The following is a 7,139-nucleotide window of genomic DNA, read 5'->3' on the forward strand; positions in this document are numbered from 1 at the left end:
TCCCCTCCCTCCCACCCCCCTTTCTCTCTCTCTCTCTCTCTCTCTCTCTCTCTCTCTCTCTCTAGGTTTTGTTTTGTTTTGTTTTTGGTACTAGTCCTGAGGCTTGAATTCAAGGTCTGGTGGTTGTCCCTGAGCTTTTTTGCTCACAGAAAGCACTTTACCACTTGAGTCACAGCTCCACATCTGGCTTTTTGGTGGTTAATGGGAGATGAAAGTCTCACAAACTTTCCTATCTGGGCTGGCTTTGAACCACAAAACTCAGTGCTCTGTCTCCCGAGTAGCTAGGATTATGTGCCACTAGCACCCAGCAGGTCTATATTTTTTTGTTTTAAAATCAGACAGTTTTGTCTATAGCTCTAAGTTCAAGAGTAGAAAATGTGTATGGCTTTTAAATTTTAATTTGGTGCATTATGAAAGAAATCATTAAAATGTAATTTGAAAAATAAAATAAAATAAGATCAGACAGTTTTGTCTGATTTTATGAAATGAACCCATGGAGTCTGGTATCAAAATTTATGCTTTTCATCCCTACACTGACACTGATTATAAGGCCTGGATGGGACAATGCTTTGTTATCTCAATCTGGAGTACTGGAAACAGTCATAACTAGTAGATAAGACTCCTCAGCAAGACCATGGGTCTCTGAGAACCTGGAATTTAATTTCATTTATCTAATCATTAATATCATTTAATCACAGCATTTTTAGCGCAAAATTTTATGATAAGATCTTTGAACCAATTTTTCCTTCACTGCTTTCTGAGGTAGAGATTAAGGAAAACATGTGTGTAAGGGTCCATTGTATTGAGAGGAATGCACTGATCAGTACTGTTGTTTAAGATGTATTTCCCCTCCACCACAAAGCAGTTTTGTATTGTTTATAAAGAATAGGAACTTTTATTCAGAAAGACCTTTTTAATATCTATAATATATAGCATATATTAATATAAGCAATATATTATATATATAACATTTCTAATATGCAACATATAATATATGTTACATTTTATATATAATGTATGAATATATGTTATAGATTATAATTCAGACATATATAATGTGTGAATTATGTTACAGATTGTATATTTTATATAGCATATAATATGTGATTGTTAATAAAATTAACATATGATATACCTATATTATGGTATTTAATACATGAGAGAGAATATATATTCTCTCTATAAAATATATTTGAAAATATATTTACAAACATTATTTACTTTTCTTTTGATATTTTATCTCTAAAGCAGGCAATAAGACATCCATTTTAGAGACAGTCCAATTTAATGGGAAGGACACAAAAAGGCTTGCTGTCTTATGGACTTTATTAGCTGTTTGTGGACTTATTAGCTGTGACTGTATTTCCTCTTCTTTATCTCTAAAATGGAGATTATTAATATCTACCTCAAATCCTGGTGGTGAATATTAAATAAGATATAAATACATGAAGTTAAGACCAAATAGAAAGTTGTTGGATTAGACAACTTGCTGTTGAGAACAATCTCTTCTGAGACGTGGTATGTAGTGTAGTAGTTAGGAACACAGATCTTGGAGCCAGACTACATAATGCCAAATCCTACTTTTGTCCACAAACTAGCTCTGTGATTTTCAGCTAGATAATTTTCTTGTAAATATACATACTTGATCAAGTCGATATAAAGGCTTAAATGAGTGATTCTTTTTCCTTCTAAAGTAACTACTGAAAGCTGGAAAAATCTTGTGAGCACCAGCTCAGTGTATTCTCACAAAGTTATCTATTCATGTATTTATCACCCAGGACAAGCCAAAGCATACTACCTGAACACTAGGTATTGATTCAGTCATCCCCGCCCCCTCCAAAGGTATGCACTTCCTTATCTCCCTGCACTGAAGATTCACATTGCACACATTTGAACTTTCCATGAGGATCGACATGAAATGCTTAGAACAGTGCCTGGCACATAGTAAACACTAGATAAGTTTGACAATGTGATTTGGATAAGAGTAGGCATGTTTTGGTGATAGAATTCTTAAACAGAATAGTAAAAAAAAAAATACATAAATAAAGCTTAGTTGTGAGGTATGTGAGCGTATGACAATAAAGTTAAATTTTTTTCTTTCTTTTTTTTTTGGGGGGGGGGTTCGGTCATGGGGCTTGAACTCTGGGCCGGGCGCTGTCCCTCAGCTCTTCAGCTCAAGGCTAGCGCTCTACCACTTGAGCCACAGCACCACTTCTGGCTTTTTTCTGCTTATGTGGTGCTGAGAAATTGAACCCAGGACCTCAGGCATGCAAGGCAAGTACTCTACCACTGAGCCACCTTCCCAGCCCAATAAAGTTAAATTTTAAGAAGCCAATTTTTATACTTTGCAATTCTTGGAGACATTTTTCCTATAAATTGTATCTATTGTATATTTCCATGGGAAGAAAAATTCCTCCCATTTGAGACATCAGGGGAAAAAAATATATTCCCAAACGTTTCAGCAAATCCAGAAAAAGATTTTTACTGAAATTGGTGTGTGTGTGTGTGTGTGTGTGTGTGTGTGTGTGTGTGTGTGTGCGTGCGTGCGCGCCCACGTGCATGTGCACGCAATATGCTCTGAGACTTGAACTCAAGGCTTTATGTTCTCATTTGCCTTATTTTACATAAGACTGGTGTTCTACCACCATACTTCCACTTCAGGCTTTTGCTGGTTAATTGGTAATAAATATCTCAGACTTCTCTGCCTAGGCTGGCTTTGAACCACCATCCTCAGATGTCAGCCTCCTGAGTAGCTAGGATTACAGGAGTGAGCCACCAGAGCGGGGATCAAATCTTTTCTGTGTGTACTGATACTGGACGTGAACTAAGGGTCTCATTCTCTCTCGGCTTTTTCATTCAAGGTTGGCACTCTGCCATTTGAGCCACACCTTCACGTCCCTGAAATTGTTAAAAGATAAATATAAGAAAATTTGAGTTGGTCAGAAATATTTCTAGGCTTCAGTTTCCTTGGTAGTAAAATGAAGAGAATTAAGCCATCTCTAAGATGTTTTCCAGTGCTAACATTTAATGGTTTTATGAAAATATATCTTAAAAGGCAAAATCTGAGAATCTCTGAACCATTATTTTATGGTCAAATAATAAAATCTGAAGACATGGTAAACACAACCTTTTAGAAGGAAAGGGAGGGAGGCATGGGGCTTCTATGAGGAAAAATCATGTCTGACTAATATGTTAGGACTTCTCAAGGGAGTAAATAACATATGGACAGAAGGAACATTTTACGAAGACTTTAAAAAAGCCTTTGACAAGCTTCCATGTTGTTGACTTTTTGCTGTTAAATGAGTCCCTTTGGGAGTTGGGGAAACATTTTTCTACAAAAGGTAAGCTAATTGTTACAGAGTTAATTGAAGCATACGAAAATCTGGGTGCTTCTCTGGATGGAGCAATGTCAATACTGAGATCTCCAAAGGCCTCAATTTATTGAAGATTATGAATGATGTACAATAAGGTAAACATAATGGCATTTCTGTATGTGTAGCTGGCACTGAGCTACTCTCAGTAGTGAAATGTCAAAATGACATAATATAAATGGCAAAACAAAAAAACTAGGAGTGTGAGAAAACAATAGAGCTTCTCAGTAAGGCAAAAAAAAATTTGAGACAAGTGTTTACTATGTAGCCCAGGCTGGCCTTGATCTTGCAATCATTCTACCTCTGCCTCCTGAGTATTGAAATTAGAAGCATACACCACCTCAACTTTTTACAGAAAAAGAAACCTATATAATTGAAATGTATTATTACCTCTGGATTTAGAATGTGATCTAGAAGTTGAAGTTATTTCCCAAATAATTTTGGCTCACAGTGCCATTTTGGCCAGAAAGGCCAAAGACATTCTGTGCAGCAATAGAAAATAGACTAGAAATAAAATAACACGTTATCTTAATTTTGAAAAGAAAAACTTTTGTATCCACATCTGGAACATAATGTTTAATTCAATGGGTCATAAGTCAAGAAAGAAAAAGTAGAGCTTAAGGTGGTAAAGAGAACAGCAAAAATGAAGAAATGGGGGGGCAGATGGAATTGGATACTGATGGAAGGCGTGACTCTGATCAAGGAGCAGTAGAGACTTAGATGGACATGCCAAATTATAACTCCTAAATTGCTGTTATATAGCACTTTCCTGAAATTTCATCTAACTTTGGAAGGTATTTTAAAATGGGGAGGGAGAGTGTAAATAATTTAAGAAATGTAACCCCTATTGAAAAAAAACCCTCAGGGGAAAAAAATCATTTGATTACTAAGAAAACAAAAAGATTAAGGAATGAGAAGAAGATATACAGAAACAAACTCAAAGTATCAGTATTCAATAGCCCCCATAAGATGAAAATATAAGCAATAGCCAAAAATAATACTAATGCCAATACTGCTTATAGTGATCACTTTCTCAGCATTCACTCTGTGCCCTGTATACTATAGACACTGAATCATTAAGTACATTAACCCTATAAGGTTGGTTCCACTACTTCACTTATTATGAAAGCATTATGACTACTGATCAAAGATATTGACTGGCTAGAGCTCAGTCCAGATGTTTAAATTCAAAAGAACCAAATCTAAGACAAACAAATACAAGTGATATTTTATATAGTAGGCAGTAAAACTTGTAGAAATCACCATCTGAAGCAGCAGTACAAGTTGGATAACATTAGACGGAAGGAGTTAGACTATTATTTGTAGAAGTTAAAACCAAGATGTCTTCTTGTGACTTCTTAATATGTGATGTTGACACAGTGGAGGGCAGCCATACTTTCTCCACTCCAATTGTCAAGATATCTCTAGACTTCCTTTAAAAATTATGGGCTGGATGACCACAATTTGGCCAAGAATAACTTTTCCTTTTTAATTAGGACTAAGTAGAGGAATGGTACATTAATTTCCTGATGGCGACTTCAAGATGTTTGTAATTTATACTACACTTGAGTCTGTTTTAATTGATAGCTTGAACTACACAGAATCCTATTTCAAGCAAAGTTTTGTACCCTGTAGAAATAGAATCTTTTTGAAAAATGTCTTGTTGAAGAACGAGGTGCCACAAATATAACAAGTAGAAGATTTTTCCCCTTTAGCATTTATCATTTAGTCAGAATTTATTTTGGATTATTTCATGCATATATTGCTTTAGAAAATGTATTTCAAAGTAAATGTATTTCATTCAAAGAACAACAGGAAATTAAGAGAATCCTCATATAAAAACATTGCCATGAGGGGTGACATTTTCCAAAAAGAAATGTCCCCATTACCTGACTTATGAAACTATCACCCTTCTAATACATCACTTTATAATAACCTTAAAGATCATAGAAAAAACCCATTGCCATGAAAACTTACATGGTAGCTCCTCAGAAAACTTGGTTACGTTCAGGTTTGCTCTGAATGTCTTCTGCTTCCTTGGTGTGACACTGGAGGCTTGTACAAAATGCATTAGCATCCTTGCTTTTATATTCTCTAGTCTAGACTGTTTGAAACACTGTATATGTTCTGGGCACACCACGAATAAGAACGAACAAAGAGTAGAAGAAAATCTGGGAGTGACCGTGTAGTTCATAAAGCAATTTATCAGTGAGGAGAAAATAGGAAAGTAACTTGGATTGCTGAGGAACCAAGGAAGGTGAAAAGGTCAAATGAAAAGATAGGGAAGGGCTTTGTATGTGCTTTAATTTTGAAATTGTTTAAAAAGAGAGATGGAATTCAGTGTGATATTTAAATGCTAATAGGAGTAATTGTGCCACAAGAAAAATGGTGGAGCTAGATGGTATATTATAGAGCTCTCTTATTTCTTACAGAAAAATCACAGTGTTCTCAGACTTTTACACTGACCCTGCATCCTTTAGCTGCCCATGTCTGAAACTGGAGAAGTCAGTGATCCCCCAAGCAATGACCTGGTTTCTGGGCCCTTTTCACTTCTCTTAAGGTTAAAATGTATCCGTGTGCTGCCCATTTGTTACCCTGGCCTGAGAACATTTTCTGCTTAGTTAAAAAAAAAAGTACATTTTAAAATTGCTGGGTAAAATGCTAGTCTTTAGCAATAAAAGGTTGGGGACAATGCCCAGGCTTTTAGTTCAAGCCCCAAAATGGGCACAACAATAACTTTTTTTTAACGGATCTTGGGGCTGGGAATGTGGCTTAGTAGTAGAATGCTTGCCTAGCATGTATGAAGCCCTGGGTTCCATTCCTCAGTACCAAATACACAGAAAAAACCAGACGTGGCTAGAGTGCTAGCCTTCAGCAAAAGAAGCTCAGGGACAGTGTCCAGGTCCTGAGTTCAAACCCCAGGACTGGCTCCCCCAAAATGGCTCTTTGCATCTAGCTCCCACTAGAGATGTTTTGGGAACAGAAGTCTCCTCACACTCTCAAATCCCAGTGGAAAGCTAGCAGTTTCTAAGTCAGGTCCCTTACTTGGAGCTTATATTTCCTCTGTAAAATGTAGATAACACCTTTCATTGCTATTTACAGTTTGGAATGCTTTCACCTATGTTCATCTATCTGATCTTTGAAGCTATCCTCTAAGGTAATTATTTCTTCCATTTTACAGATAAGAGAACTGAAGCTCTTGAAGGGAAAGTAACTTGTCCTGGGATAATACTTGATAGGCCAGTTCCTAAAGAGACAAGTGATTTGACATGAAATTCAGTTGACATGTAATTACAGAATGTGCATGGACCATGGAACCTTGCGTGTGTGTGTGTGTGTGTGTGTATGTGTGTGTGTGTGTATGCAGTGTGTAGTGGGGGTTCTGATATGGACTTTGAAAGCACAGTGATCTAGCTCGTAATCTTAGGTAGACCTCATATTACCTGGATCCTTCAGATGAGTCCTCTTCTCTCAGTTTCCATTTCCTCATTTTGAAGATGGGTGAATAAAGGTCATCTTATTGAGGTGCTGTGTGGATCAAGTGAAACAGTGAACAAGTAAACTTAGTATGATGCACAGCATATGAGATTCAGTAAAACATAAGCAGTTACTGGAATGATTAATAGTAGTAATACTTGTTCCAGAACATAAATGCCACTGGCCTAGAGGTACAGCTACTCACCAGTGAGTATACCATAGGCAAACCCAACACACTGATACAAGAAAAGGAGGATAAGGCTCTGTGTTTTGCAGGCAAATGGTTCTCAT

This window comes from Dipodomys ordii, unplaced genomic scaffold, assembly GCF_000151885.1.
Source record: "Dipodomys ordii isolate 6190 unplaced genomic scaffold, Dord_2.0 Scaffold38, whole genome shotgun sequence".
Lineage (NCBI taxonomy): Eukaryota > Metazoa > Chordata > Mammalia > Rodentia > Heteromyidae > Dipodomys > Dipodomys ordii.